The 21,764-nt window shown below is 49.4% G+C and overlaps 1 protein-coding gene and 1 long non-coding RNA gene across 3 annotated transcripts in view; one reads left to right on the top strand and one right to left on the bottom strand.

Annotated features, from left to right (window-relative positions):
• The window catches only part of GPC1 (glypican 1), a 336,700-nt gene that overhangs the window by 48,222 nt on the left and 266,714 nt on the right, over positions 1 to 21,764 (bottom strand). The gene's annotated exons all lie outside the window — the stretch shown is intronic.
• Positions 5,686 to 21,580, top strand: LOC112546139 (uncharacterized). Of its 2 annotated transcripts, none has more exons than XR_012906194.2 (5): positions 5,686 to 5,811; positions 9,438 to 9,561; positions 11,561 to 11,630; positions 12,880 to 12,975; positions 21,442 to 21,580. It is a non-coding gene; the product is annotated as an uncharacterized LOC112546139 (long non-coding RNA). The 2 variants fall into 2 exon arrangements; XR_012906195.2 differs by lacking the exon at positions 21,442 to 21,580 and adding an exon at positions 15,739 to 15,971.

Genomic DNA, 21,764 nt, shown 5'->3' with positions numbered 1-21,764 from the left:
AAAACAACAAGGCCTCAAGGGCAGACAGGGCCAGTGTTCCCTGTGGCCACTCTGGAGAAATTCAAATGCCACCCAGCTGATTAGCACAGAACAAATGCACTCCACACATGGATGGAAAAGATTAGAGGGAACATTAGTCAGAGCCAGCTGCAAATAACAGGGACCGAGAGAGAGGAGGCAGCTCCAGCTGGGGTATCTGAAAGCCAAATACAGGTTGAACCTCCCAAATCCGAGACTCTCCCAAGTCCGGCCATGGAGCCCCTTCTGGGCCAGGCGGCATTTGGGGAACCCCAGCCCTAGACAGGGAATCCCTGGCATCAGCAGGGCCAGCCAGCGGTGGGGGAGCTCCCGCTCCTTCTACGGAACCCCCTGGCGTTAGCGGGGACAGGTGACCAGGGAGTCCTGGCCCCAGCTGGGGAACCCCTGGCTACAACAGGGCTGCCTGAGGCTGGGCGGCCCTGGCCAGGAATCCCAGCAAACCCCCGGAGGCAGCAGGGCCGAGGTGACCGGGCAGCCTCTGCTGGGGAACCCACCGGCTGAGGCAGGGCTGGCAGAGGCAGGCAGCCAGAATCCCCAGCAGCAGCAGGGTCGGCCCTCGCAGTGGGGCGGGATGGCTGGGTGCCCGGGCGGGGAATGCCCGGCGGCAGTGGGGCCGGCCCTCGCAGTGGGGCGGGATGGCTGGGTGCCCGGGTGGGGAATGCCCGGCGGCAGTGGGGCCGGCCCTCGCAGTGGGGCGGGATGGCTGGGTGCCCGGGTGGGGAATGCCAGGCGGCAGTGGGGCCGGCCCTCGCAGTGGGGCGGGATGGCTGGGTGCCCCGGGTGGGGAATGCCCGGCGGCAGTGGGGCCGGACCTCGCAGTGGGGCGGGATGGCTGGGTGCCCCGGGTGGGGAATGCCCGGCGGCAGTGGGGCCGGCCCTCGCAGTGGGGCGGGATGGCTGGGTGCCCGGGTGGGGAATGCCTGGCGGCAGTGGGGCCGGCCCTCGCAGTGGGGCGGGATGGCTGGGTGCCCGGGTGGGGAATGCCCGGCGGCAGTGGGGCCGGCCCTCGCAGTGGGGCGGGATGGCTGGGTGCCCGGGTGGGGAATGCCCGGCGGCAGTGGGGCCGGCCCTCGCAGTGGGGCGGGATGGCTGGGTGCCCGGGTGGGGAATGCCCGGCGGCAGTGGGGCCGGCCCTCGCAGTGGGGCGGGATGGCTGGGTGCCCCGGGTGGGGAATGCCCGGCGGCAGTGGGGCCGGCCCTCGCAGTGGGGCGGGATGGCTGGGTGCCCGGGTGGGGAATGCCCGGCGGCAGTGGGGCCGGCCCTCGCAGTGGGGCGGGATGGCTGGGTGCCCGGGTGGGGAATGCCCGGCGGCAGTGGGGCCGGCCCTCGCAGTGAGGTGGGATGGCTGGGTGCCCGGGTGGGGAATGCCCGGCGGCAGTGGGGCCGGCCCTCGCAGTGAGGTGGGATGGCTGGGTGCCCGGGTGGGGAATGCCCGGCGGCAGTGGGGCCGGCCCTCGCAGTGAGGTGGGATGGCTGGGTGCCCGGGTGGGGAATGCCCGGCGGCAGTGGGGCCGGCCCTCGCAGTGAGGTGGGATGGCTGGGTGCCCGGGTGGGGAATGCCAGGCGGCAGTGGGGCCGGCCCTCGCAGTGGGGCGGGATGGCTGGGTGCCCGGGTGGGGAATGCCCGGCGGCAGTGGGGCCGGCCCTCGCAGTGGGGCGGGATGGCTGGGTGCCCGGGTGGGGAATGCCCGGCGGTAGCCGGGCTGGCGACACTGGGTGGGCAGCCTGAGGAACACTTTGCGGCAATGGCACCAGCAGTGGCCAAGCAGTCCCTGCCTGGAACCCCGGGAGACCCTGGGGCAGTGGACAGGCAGCAGGGTGGGAAGCCGTGCTGGGCCAGAGTTCGGGGGGCCAGCGGCAGGGCAGAGAGCTCAAGGAGAGGAGCCCAGGAGTGAGCAGCCAGCAGGGGAGCACTGACCTCCCCCGGTCTGACAAACTCCCTGGTCCGAGACAGCTCAGGTCCCCAGGCTGCTGGCTCAGGGAGGTCCCACCTGTACTGCACAAAGCAAATCATTTTTCTCCTCCAAATAAGGGCCAAGGAGAAGCCAGGAAAAAGACACATGGCTCAGACTTTCCAAGCTACATGGGCCAGGGCAGCAGTATAGCACCACCGCCTCTCTGAAATGGTAGCAGAAGACTGAAAGGATCATGAAAGCTGGTCAAAAAGATAGGATGTTGGCCCTACACTTCAAAGTGGGACCCTACCAAAATCTGCCTCTACTAGATAGCCGCTTGGCTCCCACTGATGTCAATGGCAAAAATCCTGATTGATATCCTTGTTACCGGATCCTAGAATAAAAAGTTGAGAGTTTTTGGGGTGGAAGCTGTCAGCTTCAGATACAGGCGTTTCCAGTACAGAACAGTCATTAGCAGCACAGAGAATCTGAGCTCATGGATATAAAGGAAACTTCAAAAGAGAAGTCAGATTTACAGCATCTCTTATCAAAAACAACACTTTGTTGTGAAGGAGATCAGAGACACTAGAGACCAAGGGTTGCTGTATCTGCCACCTTAGGAACCTAAGGGGATACTGCTCCTGAGCCATGCACAATCCTGCACCGCCTTGCAGCTGTACACAGCTCTATATCTATTTGTGAAGACATTACCAGAGGCCCCATAGGTAAAAAACAGAATAACTACTTTAGTAGCAACTGGATCACTGCTTATAATTTCAGGAAGAGCCTTGGCATGGAAAAAGATGAATTTTCAGAAAGCTGTGAGCATTGGAAAATTAGCACCTCACATTGCCTTTAGGCTTTCCTGTCATTCCCCCATCACGTGCTGTCATACACAAAGCGGTGGCAGCCAGAGACAGGTGTGGCCAGCGGCTGCAAGATGTCAGTCAGGTGACACTCTCGCCATTGCCAGTGACACACAACAGCCCAAATTGGCTCCTGTTGTAGTCAATGGCAACACTCTTAGGGTATGTCTACACTACCCCACTAGTTCGAACTAGCGGGGTAATGTAGGCATACCGCAATTGCAAATGAAGCCCGGGATTTTAATTTCCCGGGCTTCATTTGCATAAGCGGGGCGCCGCCATTTTTAAATCCCCGCTCGTTCGAACCCCGTGCCTACCGAGGAGAAACGGTAGTTCGAACTAGGAAGCCTAGTTCGAACTACCTAGTTCGTGCCGTGTGTAGCCGCGCAGCACAGGGTTCGAACGAGCGGGGATTTAAAAATGGCGGCGCCCCGCTTATGCAAATGAAGCCCGGGAAATTCAAATCCCGGGCTTCATTTGCAATTGCGGTATGCCTACATTACCCCGCTAGTTCGAACTGGCATACCCTTATTGACTTCACCAGAAGAAGGATCTGGTCCATTGGCCTTAGGACCTATAGCCACATTACAAATGTGCCCATCTGAAATGCTGATTCTGAATAGAAAACATAAACCCTCTTCCTTTGGAGGTCTGGCTGGAAGAAAACGACAATCTGCACTTTGACTGTGGTAGGCTGAGGCTCCTCAGGGTCCAGCAGCTTTCATGGACATGTTAAAGGCATTTAATAGCAATAAAGCAAGCACAAATCTCTCAGGCATTTCTCCCAGTCTTCCTTCCCCACCCCCCAGCACACTCATCAGACTGGTTTGAGAGAGAGGCCAGCGCTTGCACATGTTTGGCTCCGTCCAAACATGGAGGACTAGATTGGAGAGAGTTATGGCTGGCTCATGAGGCCAGCTGATAAATATACAAGGTAACATCAGTCCGGTGTGGCTGACATCTGTGATCAAACTACCAGAGCAGCATCTTGTGAGGACAATTCATTTGACTGATGGCAGATGTCAGCTGGGCTATAGGTACAGAGCCAGATTTTGAACTGGTACATAGTAGCTCCAGTGACTTCTGGCCAGAGCAAGCTTCCACAGGCAGATGCCTTCTGGCCCTTCACTATTTCATATGGCTGCTCCTACTGGACCGCTGCTGAGATAAAACACACTTTTCATGGGACCTGACTTTAAAAGGTCCGTATTTTGCTATTTTGAATGGACTCCTGACTTCCTCCACCCTTACCTCACTTCACTGTACGTATGATCCACAGTCTCCTTGAGACCCAATCAAGTTACACTATTGACAGCTGCTAAACTCCATAGCAAACATCCTCCTCCGCGGATTGACAGCACTAATTTACATAGACGGGGCCAGGCCAGCATCGCTTTGCTACCTGAAGCAGTGAGGAGCACTGCGCTGCTTTTTCTCTCTGGCGTCTCATCCTGTCCCTGAGGCAGAGTGGAAAGTAGTCTCTTCATGGCAAGGCCTCAAACCTGCTCCCTCTGAACGACCCTTGAGTTTTCCCAATGATTTCAAGGGGAGCAGGATCAGGCCCAAAGTGGGGAAGAAATGCGGAGCAGAAGTAGAGCTGGCTTTTAATATCTCACCGAAACGGTGTCTGAGGAGAGGAACTTGATTCTCCGGAGACACCCGCATGGGAGCAAGAATCCACAATTCAATGAGTGGCCATGTCTGATGGCTGTGACGGGTTCACTCTCCTATCTCTACTGAGTTCAATATGAGTGAGAGGAAGAAAAGGGCAGCAGAGGGGAGAAGAAAGGAGCAGCGGAGGGGGAAGAAACTATTGGTGTCTAAGGTGCCACAGGTCTTGTTGTTGTTTTTGCAGACAGACTAACATGGCTACCCCTCCGAGTCTTCCGTCAGCATTTTTCCCCTCCAAAGGGACGATGAAAGAGGGTGAAAAGGGAGAGATTTGATCTATGCAGCACCATGACTAGCATTCTAAAAGCTTTATCACATTCTTGCAGCAAGACCAGCCTCATTGCGTATGTGCCAGATACCTACAACTCTCAGGTTACTTTACCAGCCCTGTCCTCAGAGGAGTAACATGGATCTAAAGTGCAGAAACACACACACACGGAGACATCCATAACTAATTGTTCTGCTGCCCTTATCTCCATGAGAGTGGCATGAATATAAAACATGTATACATGTAGCAATTGTAAATAATATTTTTAAGTTATATGCTACTTGAATTTTCCTTTACCCTCCACATTTTCCACTTTTTCCACGAAGAGCTACATACCTATGAAAGGCCAGTTCCCCAGCACCAGCACAGCCTAACTGCAACTGCTGGATTAATGCCTAGATTTGAAAACAAAGCCCTGTTTTGCAAGATGGGGAGCTAGGGGCTTTGAGGCATGCTTTCTAAATCATATGCATGCTTGTATTCTAGATTACTAATGTGATCATATTTTAGAGAGGGTTAGAGAAGTCTGTTGGTATCTGTACCTGGGAATCTGCATTGGAACGTGAGGTTTTGCCGTTACTCCTGTGTGGCACAATATTTTGGAGAGATTTGGGTCTTTTATTTTCTAGAAGGCCATCAAGTCCAAATAAGGGGCTGGTGTCTGAGCATCAGCAACCCCTCTACTAAAAGCCCCCCACCCCACTTTAAAGTAACACCTTTTTGTCAAGAGGACATCTGAGATCTGGCAAAGTTGTTGTTAAGGCCAGAAGGGACCATCAGCTCATCTAATTTGAGAGTCTGTATATCACAGACCACTCTGAGGACAATCTTCACACCAAGCCAACAGCCAAATCTGACTGAAATGTTACAGGCATTGCAAGAGTTAAATACTGTGTGTCACGGTCAGAGAATAGAAGAGATCAAGGTGCACCAACGCAAAGGTCAGTTGGCTTCTGTATACAAGGAGACTGGCACATCTGCGCAACATAGAGTACCTCTTACTGACGCAGAGTCCATCTCTACTCAGCTCTGTGCTACAGCAGCTGGTACAAGTGGTGACACCGCATTAAGGTGGGTGTCTGTGTGAGAGAGGGGGGGTGTGGAGTCATGGAAAGCACATATAGGGATAATGTTTCGGAGAAAAGAGGTGAGCTTTTCAGTCAGTGAGCCCAAATTGGTGAGTCAGGATATGGTGAAGAACACAGGCTGGCATTCAGAAAGACCCACTCTGATTACCCACACTCCATGTGTCTGAACTGTACAGCCAGAACAAAGCTCTTAGGGCCAGGAACAGCAACTGCAAAACCAGTCTCTGGGGAGAGCTGCTGAAGTGTGGACTTTGCTACAAGTGAGACAGTCTCACTTCCTTGACACCTTCTACTATAAACTAGGGGAGAGCAAAGACATTTCATCCTTCCACCAGGCAGGTGTCCAGCTGCTTGTTTGGGGATTCTGAAACATGGCAGTGACCACTGTGGCAGCTTCATTATTATAGCACCATTTAGTATTTACCGAGCACGCTTCAGGTCAGGATCTCAAAGTACCCCAAAAGGGGCTGTGTATCAGTGTAGAGCTTTTACTGAATGTCAGGCTACTTCTCTCTGCCCAAGGAGAACGAGCACCCAACTGCCCATGAAACTGAGCAGGAACGGTGGGTATTCTCCTCCTCTGAAAATGAAGCGGAAAAGTGACAAGTCCAAGCTCACACGGTGAATACGTGGCCAGCTCATAAAGGCACGTTGTCAACTGTCCCTTTGTACGTGTCTACGCCGGGCCTGCCATTCAGTAATTAGCCTCTTGGTGTGCGTCAAATGAGCTAAAGCTTCCACCCTTTCCCATGAAAACTCTAGAAGCAGCAGCCACCAGCGTTACACAAACAGGATTCTTTTAACGATGATGCGGCTGCTCTGTGTAGTCATTTGAATCATTGTTTTGCATCTTCTTCACACAAACAGGTGGTAATTGCGAATGAGCTGTAAGAATTATTCAGCACTTCAGGAAAGAGGCTGAAAAGGCATGAACTGTGTTTTCAAAACATCTTGGCTACGTCTAGACTGGCATGAGCTTGCGGAAATACTTGTAATGGAAAAGTTTTTCAGTTAAAAGTATTTCCGCAAAAGCGCATCTAGATTGGCACAGATGCTTTTGCGCAAAAAGTGCTTTTGTGCAAAAGCATCTGTGGCCAGTCTAGACGCGATTTTGTGCAAGAAAGCCCCAATCGCCATTTTAGCCATCGGGGCTTTTTTGCACAAAACAATTCTTCCCTGTCTACACTGGCCCTCTTGAGCAAATATTCTTGCACAAGAGGGCTTTTTCCCCGAGTGGGAGTGGGAAAGTATTTGCACAAGAAGCACTGATTTTGTACATTACAAAGTCAGTGTTCTTGCGCAAATTCAAGCGGCCAGTGTAGACAGCTGGCAAGGTTTTGCGCAAAAGCAGATGCTTTTGCACAAAATCTTGCCAGTCTAGACGCACCCCTTCTGAAGACCAGAAACTAAGCAGAACACCTCAGCAATGTTCCAGGCAATCATGCCATTGACTTTCATCAGTATTTTAGGAAACCTGCACTTCCGCAGCCCACGCAATACCTGTTTTGTGGACAGAGACAAGACTTTGGTATCTACTGCTGTCAAGATTATTCCTTGCACCAGAACTTAAACAAAACAAAACCAAACCCAAAGGCACCCAGTAAAAGTTAAAAAGGGTGAATTATTATTAGGTGTATCGCGCTGTAGTGTGAAGACTCATGTTGGCTCAGGAGAAGAGCACAGACTGTTCAGTGTCACAAAGCAACTAGGTTTTATTTTGAGCACCATTAAAATAGAGCAGAATGAATCACAAGTTCAGCTCCCAAAAACAACAGTTACTCAGGACCGAAGATCATCGCTTTGAAAAGGTCCTTAATGAGTTTCAATCTGAACCAAATTTCCTAACCCCAGGACACTACCAGCTCCATCTCCTTATCACTACAGCCAGTCAGCTTCTTCTACCTTTTCACGTTTAAGAGCATAGCTCTGTTGATTCCATCTCTTCCTACTTAGCGATGTAACATTTGCATTTCTCTGTGATGGCCTATGAATCTGATGCAGTCAGATCCAGATGTGCAATTTCAGATCTTCTGAAAAAGAGACTCAATTTCCTACCAAGGTGTGAGACACACATTCATGTTTGTCTGCAATATTTGTATTCTTTATCAAGTGCCACTGCTGTGTACAGCATTGTCCCTTTTAAAAAAGTGTCAGTTTCTTGTCCTTTGGTATTTACTATAAAAAGAATATACTGGACATCTAATATAGTGGGTTCTAGTGAAAAATGAGGTAGGATCAGATGATACAATAGGAAAAGAACAAGTTAAAAATTAATTAGAGAAGTTAAATGTCAAGTCACCAAGGCCTCATAAAATGCATCCTAGAAAGCTCAAGTTGCTGATTAAGGAGATATCTGACCCCTTAGCGATTATCTTCGAAAAGATATGGAACATGGGAAAGATTCCAGAAGCCTGGAAAAGGGTAAATCTATAAAAAGGGAAATAAGGACAACCAAGGGAATAACAGACCAGTCAACTTAACTTCTGTACTTGGAAAGATGATGGAGCAGGTAATTTAAGCAATCCATTTGAAAACATCTAGAAGAGGGGCGGGTAATAAATGGCCAGCAGGCCCCATACTGTTCACCAACATTAGCCCTAGCGGCCCTCCAGATGCTTTATTTACCTGTGCATTCACAGGTATGGCTGCTCACTCAGGGCTGTGGATCCCTGTTCCTGGCCAATGGGAGCTGCAGGCAGTCGTGTGGACCAGGATACTCAGGACAGACCCAACAAAGAAAGCACCAGAATGCCCCCAGCTAACACCTCTCCAACACACCATCAAGGATTGACAACCTATCCTAGATGATGATCTTGCTCTCCCAGACCTTGGGAGGCAGGCCAGTCCTCACTTACAGACAGTCCCCAACCTAAAACACATACTCACCACCAACCACACATCCCACAACAGACACATTAACCCAGGAACCCTCTTCCTGCAACAAACACCACTGCCAACTCTGTCCACACATCTACTCTAGTGACACCATCATAGGCCCTAACCACATCAACCATACTCTGAAAGGCTAATAGTATACAAATTTGACACAAATAAACGTGAGACGATCAGAATGGTTCTGAATAGGGATTGGGAATGGCTCACTCATTACCATATGTAATTTTCCAGAGAGTAGCTACCAGTGGTTCACAGTCATGCTGAAAGGACAGAATGAATGGGTACAGCGATCAGTTCTGACTTTGGTTCTGTTCAATATCTTAATGAATGATAATGGCTAGAGAGTAAACTTATAAAGTTTGTGGATGATACCAAGTTGGGCAGGGCTGAAAGTGCTTTGGGAACATAGAATTAAATTGTCTGGATCCACTGGAGAAATGGTCTGAAGTGAACAGGATTAAATTCAGCAAGGACAAATGCAAAATACTCCATTTAGGAAGGAAGAGTCAGTTGCTTACATGAAATGGAAAATGTCTGCCTAGCAAGGAGTATTGGGGAAAGGGATCTAAAGGTCATGGTGGACCACAAGCTAAATATGAGTCAATAGTGTAACGTGGTTGCAATAAGTAGTGAACATCATTCTGGGATGCATTAATAGGAATGTTATAAGCAAGTCATGAAAATAATTTTTCCACTCTACTCTGCACCAATTAGGCCTCCATTGGAGTATTGTGACCAGTTCTGGGCACCACACTTCAGGAAAGATGTGGACAAATTGGAGAAAGTCCAGAGAAGAGCAATAGAAATGGTCAAAGCTCTAGAAAACATGACTTATGAGGTAAGATTGAAAAAACTGGGTTTGTTTAGTCTGGAAAAGAGAAAACAGAGAGGACATAACAATTTTCAAGTATATAAAAGGTTGTTACTAGCAGTATAAAGAAAAAATATTCTTCTTAATTTCTGAGGATAAACCAAGAAGCAATGGGCTTAAAATGCAGCAACGGAGGTTTAGGATGAAAATTAGGAAAAGCTTCTTAATGGTCAGAGTGGTTAAGCACAGGAATACATTGCCTACGGAGGTTGTGCAATCTCCATCACTGAGAGCAGATTAGACAAACATCTGTCAGGAATAGTCTAGATAATATTTAGTCTTGCCACAGGGACAGGGGAACTAGACTAGATGATCTTGCAAGGTCCCTTCCAGTCCTATGTTTCTAATATGTGAAAAAGAGACACGAGAAAAACGGAATAAAAATGAAAAAAAAAAAACCCTTAAAAAACAATGAATAGTCCTCTAGCACCTTAGGGTATGTCTACACTACCCCGCTAGTTCGAACTAGCGGGGTAATGTAGGCATACCGCACTTGCAAATGAAGCCCGGGATTTGAATTGCCCGGGCTTCATTTGCATAAGCGGGGAGCCGCCATTTTTAAAACCCCGCTGGTTCGAACCCCGTGCAGCGCGGCTACACGGGGCTCGAACTAGGTAGTTCGGACTAGGCTTCCTATTCTGAACTACCGAGGTGTACCAGTAGTTCGGATTAGTAAGCCTAGTCCGAACTACCTAGTTCGAGCCCCGTGTAGCCGCGCTGCACGGGGTTCGAACCAGCGGGGTTTTAAAAATGGCGGCTCCCCTCTTATGCAAATGAAGCCCGGGAAATTCAAATCCCGGGCTTCATTTGCAAGTGCGGTATGCCTACATTACCCTCCTAGTTCGAACTAGGAGGGTAGTGTAGACATACCCTGAGAGACTAACAAAAATGAAGATAGTATCATGAGCTTTTGTAGGCACAGCCCACTTTGGATGGATTTCACCCTCAACAAGTTTGCAGATTACACTAAACTAGGGGAAGAGGTAGATATGCTGGAGGGCAGGGATAGGGTCCAGAGTGACCTAGACAGATTAGAAGATTGGGCCAAAAGAACTCTAAAGAGGTTCAACAAGGACAAGTGTAGAGTCCTGCACCTGGGACAGAAGAATCCCAAGCGTTGTTACAGGCTGGGGAACAACTGGCTAAGTAGCAGTTCTGCAGAAAAGGACCTGGGGATTACAGGGTGAGAAGCTGGATATGAGTCAACAGTGTGCCTTTGTAGCCAAGAAGGCTAATGGCATATTAAGGTGCATTAGGAAGAGCATTGCCAGCAGATCCAGTGAAGTGATTATCCCCCTTTATTCGGCTCTGGTGAGGCCACATCTAGAGGATTGTGTCCAGTTCTGGGCCCCCCACTACAGAAAGGATGTGGATGCATTTGAGAAGGTCCAGTGGAGGGCAACCAAAATGATTAGGGGGCTGGAGCGCATGACCTATGAGGAGAGACTGAGGGATTTGGGTTTGTTTAGTCTGCAGAAGAGAAGAGTGAGGGGGGGATTTGATAGCAGCCTTCAACTTCCTGAAGGGAGGTTCCAAAGAGGCTGGAGAGAGGCTGTTCTCAGTAGTGTCGGATGGCAGAACAAGGAGCAATGGTCTCAAGTTACAGTGAGGGAGGTCTAGACTGGATATTAGGAAAAACTATTTCACTAGGAGGGTAGGGAAGCACTGGGATGGGTTACCTAGGGAGGGGGTGGAATCTCCCTCCTAGAGGTTTTTAAGTCCCAGCTTGACAAAGGCCTGGCTGGGTTGATTTAGTTGGGATTGGTCCTGCCTTGGGAAGGAGGCTGGATTGGATGACCTCCTGAGGTCTCTTCCAGCCCTGGGATTCTATGACTGGCCCGTCCCCCGTGGCCTGTGAGAGTGAGGGGTCATTTTCAAGGATAGATTGTAGATGGTTGATAATGCATTGGAGGGGTTTAAGTTGCAGGCTGTGATGACTAGTGGTGTTCTGTTGTTTTCTCTGTAGAGCCTATCTCGAAAAAGCTGATGTCTGTGAACTCATCTGGCTCTGTCAATCTGTTTTTTCACTTCCTCAGGTGGGTATTTAAGTTTTAAGAATGCCTGATAGAGATCCTGTAGGTGTTTGTATCTGTCTGTGGGACTGGAGCAAATCCGGTTGTATCTTAGGGCCTGAGAAATGTGTCTGGGATGGAAGCTAGAGGCATGAAGGTAAGTGTAACAGTAGGTTTCCGGTATAAGGTGGTGGAAATGTGGCCGTCGTGTAATTGTACTGTAGTGTCAAGGAAGTGGTTCTTGTGTGAACTGGTCCAGGTTGAGGTTGATGTTGATGTTGAGGTGGAATAAAAATGGTGCGAGGTATGTGGAATGTAAGCCCACCTCAACCAATCCTGTTTGAATTTGTTAAATCAAATACAAACGCTAGAGCAGAGCAAATTCCTGGCACGCGTGTGGCAAGAGAACAACACCCATGTTGGGAAGTGGTTGGCAAAGCACCAGTAGAATCCTGCAGCTCATTTCCAAAGTGTGGGGATAAAGCAGCTAGCCCTTTTCCAACGTGGTTGGCCTGCTGCCACCATCCATTCTCTAAGGATAATCCTGTGTAGCGTGGCAGACGTATTATTGCCTTGCAATGCAGTCTTGGTTTAGCTTTGTCAAACACTTAGGCTACGTCTACACTGGCCCCTTTTCCGGAAGGGGCATGTAAATTTCACCAGTCGTCGTAGGGAAATCCGCGGGGGATTTAAATATCTCCCGCGGCATTTAAATAAAAATGTCCGCCGCTTTTTTCTGGCTTTTAAAAAAGCCGGAAAAGAGCGTCTACACTGGCCCCGATCCTCCGGAAAAGGGCACTTTTTCCGGAGGATCGGGGCCAGTGTAGACGCTCTTTTCCGGCTTTTTTAAAAGCCGGAAAAAAGCGGCGGACATTTTTATTTAAATGCCGTGGGGGATATTTAAATCCCCCGCGGATTTCCCTACGAAGACTGGTGAAATTTACATGCCCCTTCCGGAAAAGGGGCCAGTGTAGACGTAGCCTTACAGGGCACAGAGTTTCCATAGCACAGAGAAGTCATGGAATATGAAATAATAACATTTGGCATTTACTTTTTGCACAATGTTCCTGTTGCTGACAAGAAATCAAGCACCTTGTATATCTCACCAGTCACTTCCCCCTCCCCTGCCCATCCTAAGAACCCAGACCCCCGAGGGCCATCTTCAAGAGCCTGGAATAGAGATGACGTCATAGAGAGGTGGTTCAGATCCTTGAGAGCTAATAATTCCCCGGGACATACAAACTGTTCATGCCCTGTCTTTAACTATCAACAGATAAATGCATCAGAGCAGCCAGTGTGCTGTGTGCTGGGATAAACGAGAGGCCACAGAGAAATGGAACGGCGCTCGCTGCCACGTTACACAGAGACGGTAACTGCCCAAATGCTTTTGAAAAATTTCACTTCAGTTGTTCTTGAAAGTGAAACACCAGATTGTAAAAAGAGGAGTGAGGGTTCTTGATGTTCGAGATTACAAAAGGCCTCTAATTGTGCTGGAAACTTTACGTAATATGCTGCCTTGGGACAGAACAGCGGTACAGCCTGTACTCGAGTCTTACAATCATAAGAACAGACAGATGGGATCAGACTGATGGTCCATGTAGCCCATTGTCCTCTGTGTGAGAGTGGCCAATATCAGAGCACCAGGAGAGCATTCAGAACCAGGGCAGGTAGAGTGAGCCACACTTGGCTTCCCCTTCCAGCAATCAGAGGGTTGGGGCTGCTCTGAGAATGGGTTTGACTCTTAGGGATGTAAAATCCCATTTAATTGGTTAACTAGTTAACTGATTAAAGGGGGCACAGGCAGGGACAGGTGGGCACTACAGCCCCAGTGGGCTGGATCAGCCCCTCCCACCTGCCGAGGTCAGGCTGGAGTGACCCCCCTGCCACAGATGACAGGAGCAGCCTATGGGGCACGTGGGCCCGCTGTGGACAGGTGCTGCTCCGGACAACTGCTGCTCCAGGCCCCACCACTTAATGGTTAATCAGAACTGGTAAACATCTCCCATTAAGGGTGATGCTCACTGGTTAACTGGTCATGGGTTAACCTTTCACATCCCTATTGCCTCCCTGACTGTTCTGACTAATAGCCATTGATGGGTATATCTTCCATGAACTTATCTAGTTCTTTTTTTGAATTCATGTTTTTAAAGCCACTTTTTGCCTTCACAACATCTCCTGGCAGTGAGTTCCACAGGTTAATTGTGGATTGTGTACAAGTACTTCCTCTTGTTTGTATTAAACCAGCTGCCTATTCATTTCATCAGATGACCCCTGATTTTTGTGTTGTGGGAAAGCACAAATAAGACTTCTCTCAATTTTTTTCACATCATTCATGACTTGATAAACCCCTGCCAGGTCCACACTTAGCCAACTCTTTTCTAAGTTTAAGAACTCTAATCTTTATAGTTTCTCCCTCTATGCAAGCTGTTCCATATTCATGACCAGCTTTGTTGCCCTTCTCTGAACCTTTTCTAGTCCCACTATGTCTCTTTTTTGAGACGGGGTGACCAGAATGGAGCACAGTATTCAAGGTCTGGGCATCTCATGGATTTACATAATGGAATTCTAAAATTTCCTGTTTTTTATCTTTTTCTAATAATTCCTAATACACCTTTAAGTCTTTTTGGCCACTGCTGTGAAGTGAGCCAAAGATTTCAGAGAACCATCCATGACAACTACAAGATCTCTGACTTGAGCGGTAACAGATAATTTTGAACATAATCACAGATGTGCCTTTATGGCTACAGAAGCTGCTAAAAATAAGTTATTTAAAGCAGCAAGCAGCTGCACAGCAGTCTGGTCAGTGAGCGAGTCATCCAGCCAGCCATCACATTTGGTTTTGCCAGCACAGCTCCAGGAAACAGCTGGCTCATTTGAGGAAGCTGACGCACTGGGAGAGGGTACACAAACACTCTGAGTTTGCAGATGTAAACTGGTGGCGAGGGTTTATTTCTTAAACAGTGTTTCACTGCAGTGTAATAAGAGAAACTGCACAATTACAGTGAAAATGTCCATACAACACCTACCACAGGCCTGGGCAAAATACGGCCCCCGGGCTGCATCTGGCCCGCCACACCACTGAATCTGGCCTGCGGAGGTAGTGGGGAACCCCATGCAGGCTACTCTGCTTGCTCCGCAGGCTGCTCAGAAACACGGCTGTGGGGTGCTCTCTCTTTATGAGGTCGGAGGGGAAGGGGGAAGATTCAGATGCAGCTTTCCCCCCAGTATAATCCCACTGACCAGTTTCTAGACAGAAACTGGCCAATGGGAGCTGCCTGTTTGAATAACAGGCAGCTACGAAGCACAGCCCTCCTGCTCACTCATTCAAGCACATGACCGAACAGGCAGAAACATTTTAAGCGTTGCAAGCCGTTAGCTCTGCAGGCAGGCAAGCAAGCCAGTTTGGCTGCTGGCTGGTAAGTCTCCTGGCCAGAACCTGCCTCTGGCACCCCAGTCCCTCCCTTCCCCAACCCTCTGCCTCCCACTCCCGTCCTGCTACTCCACATCCTTCCCAGATCTGGCACCCCAATCTCCCGCCCAAGATCACAATCCCCTCCTACTCTAGATCACATCCCAAAAACCTGCACCCAGTTCCCTCCCAGATTCCATTCTCCCTTCTGCACCCCAATCCCTTACCCCAAGCACTGAAGCTCCATCCCAGACCCTGCACCTCCGCCATTAATATCATGGAAGAGTATGGCCCTCGACCACTTTCCAAAATCTTGGCGTGGCCCCCCCCGTCAAAAATTATTGCCCACCCGTGACCTAGCATAATGGGGGCCTGACCTCTAATTGCTATCAGTGCAAAGAAGAAATGATGAGATTTCTACCTTGCTCAAAAGTGAGGTTATAATGACTGACAGCAAAAGAGAAGAACAGGCAATGCAAAAAAAAAAAGACTTTTCTTGGCTGTTATACCGTAAAAACAACAATGCCACCCAATGCTCAGTGAAGTTACCTTTATTGCTAACTTTTATGGTTACAGGCAACATGCAAGCAAGATGAGTTATTGATGAGAGCTACTGAGGTGAGCTTTCCTTTATGGTCTTTAAAGGGAAACTCAGATTTGTGGGGAGATGACCAATGGTGAACTTGGTGAAAAGAATCTCTCTTATTGTTCACTCTTTGGCAGCATGCAAAAATCCCTCAAAAACTCAACTCAGGACTCCTACACTACACCCCAATCCTGCTTCATCCATAGGCATGCTGCACCGTGTCCGACATGCAGACTGCGAGCCCTCTGAGGGAAAGACTGTCTTCTCAATTATCTTTCTGCAAAGCTCCCAGCCTAGAGGTCTCTGATCTTTATCTGAAGTTCCCAGGCACTCCCAAAACACAAATAACAAACATCGCCTCTCACTGGGATATTCCTGTTCCTCACATTGTGTATCTCTGCTGTTAGCTTCTACATTTTTCCATATGACTGTTTATCTTTTACTTGTTTAAATCTGACATCCTAATTTCACTTCTTTTTCCCAAAAGGTGTGTCTACACTGCACCCGGAGCTCGAAATAAGCTACGCAATTTGACCTACGCAGCTTATTTTGAGTCAATTTCAGAATAGCATTTTTCGTAATTTGGCGTTGTCTACACAGTGCCAAATTTTGAAATGACCCGCTATTCCAAAATGTCCCTTGCCCCTTCTGGGATGAAGTTTACAGAGATGTTGGAATAGTGAGCCCGTTCTATTTCAAAATAATGGGCGCGCTGTTAAGACACGTGATACTTATTTTGGGATACTGGAGGTATCCCGAAATAGCGCCGCAGTGTAGATGCAGCCCAAATTATCTACATTTTTCTATACTGTGATTTGTTTTTAATTTATTTCCCCATTCCCCTGCATCATCAGGCCAGGAATGGCAAGCACGAGGAACAAGTGTGTCTCCGAGTGGCAACTGGCAGCCTCTGCCAATGATTTTCACCTGTTCGAATAAAGCTCTCTCTGAGTCACAGCAAATGCTATTTTGGGACAGGTGCCAACCCCATCATGAAAGAAAAGAATTTTAGCTAGCAGTGAGATATTTCTACTCACGTGTACTGGCATGCTCCTGAAAGAATGCATCACCAGCTAGAGATGTCCCTGGAAGGATTATTTATTGATCATTACGGTATCTACTATTTCAGATACACAATGAAACAATGGCTCAATCTTGCGCATAATGTTTCTAACTGAACAAACATTGTTTGCGCTAAGAGCTGACACAGAAGTATATATCGTATATTCATACACAGAGAGGCAATTCCTGCCTACCACCCAGATTTCAAATACTTGTAACGCCTTAATAATGGTAAGTGGGAGGTAAGGTTCTCATATTGCACAAGCCCTATAAAGGAGGAAGGGTGTCTGCAGGGTGCTTAGCTGACAGTCATGCAGAATCAAATTCTCTGTCCATAGACTGAATATAAAGCTGGAGTGTAAAGCTTCTCCACACTGCACATCAGAACGCATTAGCTTGGAAACAGGACTGCAGTCTTCACTTCTCTTAAGCGTGCCATCTATCTGCTGATGCTGCTAAGAAGCATATCCATGTTGCATGCACACCTGGTCCACTAGCCAATGGACTGAGGCCTCCAGACTCGTTTCCCCGAAGAGTTGGTAGTTTTCTATCACTAAGAAGGTGGTAGTACCAATGTTTGTACCAATACCCAGGAATGAAAAGCTCCAAATCACATTTTGAAGCATTTCTCTCTGACTATTCCTTAAAGACAAGCGTGATTTACAGTGACTGTAAGGAGAAATGCTGGTTATGAATATGCCCTTTTCTGTCAGGTTCCCAGACTTGCTATTTCCCCTGGCACGTGCGGTTCCTGCTCCAAACAGGCAACTTCTCTTCCTCTGGCATCCCAGTTGAGCCTGCCCATGTACCTTTCAATGACAGCTAGAGGGCTGCACACAGAGCCTGCTGGGACACAAACAACACAGGAACGGGCTGATGTGGCTGTCTGGCAGCTGGTGGCAAGGGAAGACATGTATCTTTGGAAAGTGAGCAGGCAGCAGTCACTAGAAATGACAGAATCCTGCCTGTCGTGCAATCCGAGCGTCTCTCAATCCTCCCCATTATGAAGCTCCTCAGCATGTCCAATCCAAAAAGCACTACACTTTCTCCAGCCTTGTTTGCATTGCATTTTGGGAAGGCCTTGTAACAGTTATAAGGAGGGTGAAGGATACAAAGGCAAAATGAGAACATCAAGGAGAAGGGCACAGTGCAGTCCCATTCTTAGGGCTCAATCCTGCAACACATTTCAGGTGGCGCCAAGTCCACTTGTGTGCAGCAGGTTGCAAGGTGAGCTCACAGAATTTGTATGCAGCTCACAGAATGCATACAAATAATACTATTCATCGTACTGCTACTGATCACCTCATTCGATGTTCTCCTGACTGAGGAAAATTATGCGCCACGCACACTTACAATACACATATTGTCCCTTATTATGCCACAGCTCTTTAAAAATTATTTTTCAAACTTAAACAATGATGCAGTAAGGACTAGCCACTATTGAACAAAAATCAGCAGCTTTTGTTGTCTGAGTGCAAAATAAGTCAAAACAATTTCTTAAAAGTACAAAAAAGTCTAGTTTATACTTGTCTACCTCAAACCAGTTCAGTGGGTTTTCTGTAGACACTGAGCAAAACATCCACCCCTGTTTTTGAGACCAGGCATGACATTTCAGTTCAAAACTTATTCGTAAAGAAAGTCCCTGACTGAAAAAGCTTTTGTCTCAACCTTTATTCCTAGTAAAATCCTTATAATCATAAAAACAAAGCAACACAAAACATTTGTCAAATCAAAATGTTGGTTGAAATGTTTGTTCCAATTAAATAAGATACTCTAAAGGCCAATAACCTGGACTGTTCTTTCCATTTGTTTAATAGCGGAATCCAACAGATCACTTAGAATTGGAAATAAAGTGAAAAATCAAGTGGTTTTCAAGTTAAACTTGCACCCGTGAGCCAGTTATTAAAAAAACCCACAGCTATGCTCTGGCAAAAAGAATTGATGAACATGCAGTTTTATGGGCCAGATTCTCCAGTATTTTATCTCTTATGCAGCCATTTACTCCTGCGCAAAGAGAGTGCAAACCACTACCAAAATCTCAGTGACTGCATTTTAGAGTCACTGAACATCTGGGAAAGGTGGTGGCAAAACAGGCTCTGCGTTGTGTACATGACCACTGACTACCAAGGCACATTTGAAGCAAAACTTACACCTCAGCAGTGCAGTCTCCATCCGCCTGTTCCATTCAGTGGCATCACTAGAACTATGTAGACCAGAGATGGGGGGGGGCCTCCAAGAATTTGGTAAGTGGTCAAGTGCTGCACTCTTCCATGTTAATGGAGGAGGTTCGGGGTCTTGGGAAGGAGGTTGGATGAAGCGGGAGCTTGGGGAAGGGAACTGGGATGTATGAGGGGGTGTGAGGTCTGAGAGGCAGTTTGGGTGAAGGAGGGGGCACTGGAGTGGTGAAGGGTCTGGGAGGAGGGTATGGGTGCAGAAGAAAATTCTGACCTGGAGGAGGGGTGTATGAGATGGTGCAGGGTCTAGTAGGGGACTGTGACCTGGGGAAGGGGTACAGGAGTTTGGATTGTGACCTGAACCAGAGGACAGGGGTATAGGTTCAAGGAGGGGGTATGGGTGCAGGATCAGGGTTTGTAGAGGGTCTGGATTGTGACCTGGGGCAGAAAGTTGGTGGGAGGGAAGGGGTAGAATGCCAGATACAGGCTCTGGCCTTAGGCGGCTCCTGACCAGCAGCCCAACACGGCCCCTTCCCACTCAAGGGGTGCACGGCTTGCAGAGACGCACATGTCCTCCTCCCCCTCCAGTCAGCTGCTTTGAGTGGTGTGCAGGGGCATGGCAGCCAGGAAGCCTACCCGAAGCTCCTGCTGGGGTGCAGGACAGTTGTGCGCCGTATCTAGTGGTTTGGTGGACGAATCCAGCCCCTGCTGATGAAAGTTCCTGAAGAAAGAGACGAAACCTGCCAATTGGTGGATTTAATTACAAACTGAACACTGGAGCTGGGTTTGCTGAGGTTTCTGAGCTGCTCAGCAAACCGGACCAGTTTCATAAGATTTATGTGCATGGTGTTTATTCCATCATATTTTAATAACAGTGGGTTTGATGAGTTTTGTTTTGAAGGATAAATCACGCAGGCAGAAGGAATCTGGATCTGGAGAAGGAATGGAGAGGGAAGGCAGTGCTACTTTTCATTTGTTTATCAGCTCATCAGATTCGTTCCATCTAGATGGTTATTCTTCACACAGTTTATCTGCACCGTGTTTGCCCAAGTACTGCTGAAATGATTTACAGAACACAGAAACATGGCAGTGGAACCAAACAATCTAAGGCAGGGGGGCCGATAGAGAGAAGAGCCAAGTACCCGGGGGCAGAGCATGGTGTGTGTTGTGTGTGTGTGTGTGTGTGTGTGTGTGTGTGTGTGTGTGTTTTGAGGGGAGGGGAGGGGAAGGCCGCGCCGGAGGAAAACAGGTCCCAGGGGCATAGCATCACAAAAAAAGGGGAAGGGGTGAGAGGTGTAAGCTCTGGGAGGGAATTTGGGTGCAGGATGAAGTAGAGAAGGGGATGCTGCCTCAGGGAGGGGGCTCCAGGCTGGAGAGTGTTGGGGTCAGGTGGAGGGTTGGGGTGCATGAGGGGCTCAGGGCAGGGAGGCTGGGAGTATGAGGGGCTCAGGACTCAGATTTGCAGTGTATGGTGGTGCAGGAGTGTTGTGGCAGAAGACTGAGGATGTGGGGCTGCAGGAGTTTGGGGATGAGAGAGGCTCAGGACAGGGGGTGCCAGTGTATCATAGGCTCAGGTTTGGAGTCTGGGGGGTTGCAGGAGTGTTATGATGCTGTGGCTAGATGGGGGCTTGGCCCCAATTGGGGCCTTGTTGGCGAGGCTTCATTTTTAAATAAAATATTATGTCAAACTCAAAAGGTTTCAGCGTTGTCTTTATATATGAGAGGGGCGGGGAACCTGATTTGAGTCAGAGGTCACTGACCCTCAGAAAAGGGTGAGATGCAAAAAACAACCCCCCCAAGTCTCACTAATTTGGCCCCAACTGTGCTGGTGGGGGCAGGGGACAGAGTGCTGGGGCAAGGTGCTGGGGCGGTGGCAGGGTGCTGGTGGTGGGGGGTTTGGCCACGGGGAGGAGACAGGGACAGCTCGGCTGGTACCTGGAGATCCCAAGTCTAAGGAAGCGCGTGGGCTGGTCTTCCCCTCCCTTCTCCTCCCAGAAATAGCTGGCGCGCTTCCTGAAACACCGGGTCTGTCGCTGGGCTGGGGACTTCCTCCCCACCGCTGGCTGCCTGTGCAGGGGGTGTGTGTGTAGGAATCCTGGGGCTGCATGCCAGCTCCAACTTCTGAGGAAGCGCGCGCTCTTCCTCTGCTCCCCATGACAGCTGTGTGCTTCCTGAGAAGTTGGAGCTGGCATGCAGTACTGGGATTCCTACTCTCCGCCCCCCCCACTCTAGCCCAATCCCCATCCGCTCCTCTCCCCCAGAGCCAGCCCACCCCTGCTCTAACCCAATCCCCCCCCCCCCGCTCTAACCTAATCCCCCTCCCTCTCCTTCCCCAGAGCCAGGCACCCCCCACCCCACTCTAACCCGGGTCCTGGAGCTGCCGCCACTGCTGCCACCGCTACCACCACACGCCTCTCGCTGCAGGCGCAGGGCACGTGCACTGAGTGGCTGGCCGTTAGCATGCGCTGGCCGGGATGCTGAGCGTGAGGGGCAGGGGGCGTGAGCGTGAGCATAAGCAGTGCAGTGGCCGAGCAGTACATCTCGAAAGAACAGCTACGAGAGGCAAGTAACCGTTTTTTCTTACTCAAATGTGCATTCCAACAGGTGACTCCCAAGCAGTTTACCGGGAGGAGGGATCAGAAGTCACTGAGCTGCTGCCTGAAGAATTGCTCTGCCAAACGCCATGTCATCCCCTGCCTGTTGGCTGAGGGCAAAGTGTAATGCGAAGGTGTGAACAGACAACCATGTCACAGTCCTGCAAGTGTCCTGAATGGGGATTTGCGTGAGGAACGCTGCTGAGGATGCCTGTGCTCTGGTGGAGTGAGCTGTCAGTGCCAGAGCTGGGACCTTGGCCAGGTCATAGTAGGTCCTGATGCAGGACATGATCTGCGAAGGCTGGGGGAGGACTCACAATAGTGCCAAGGATG

The sequence above is a fragment of the Pelodiscus sinensis genome, chromosome 10 (genome assembly GCF_052426305.1).
Source record: "Pelodiscus sinensis isolate ZL-2025 chromosome 10, ASM5242630v1, whole genome shotgun sequence".
NCBI lineage: Eukaryota > Metazoa > Chordata > Testudines > Trionychidae > Pelodiscus > Pelodiscus sinensis.
The sequence above is the reverse complement of the archived record's forward strand: the minus strand, read 5'-3'. Positions and strand labels throughout refer to the sequence as shown.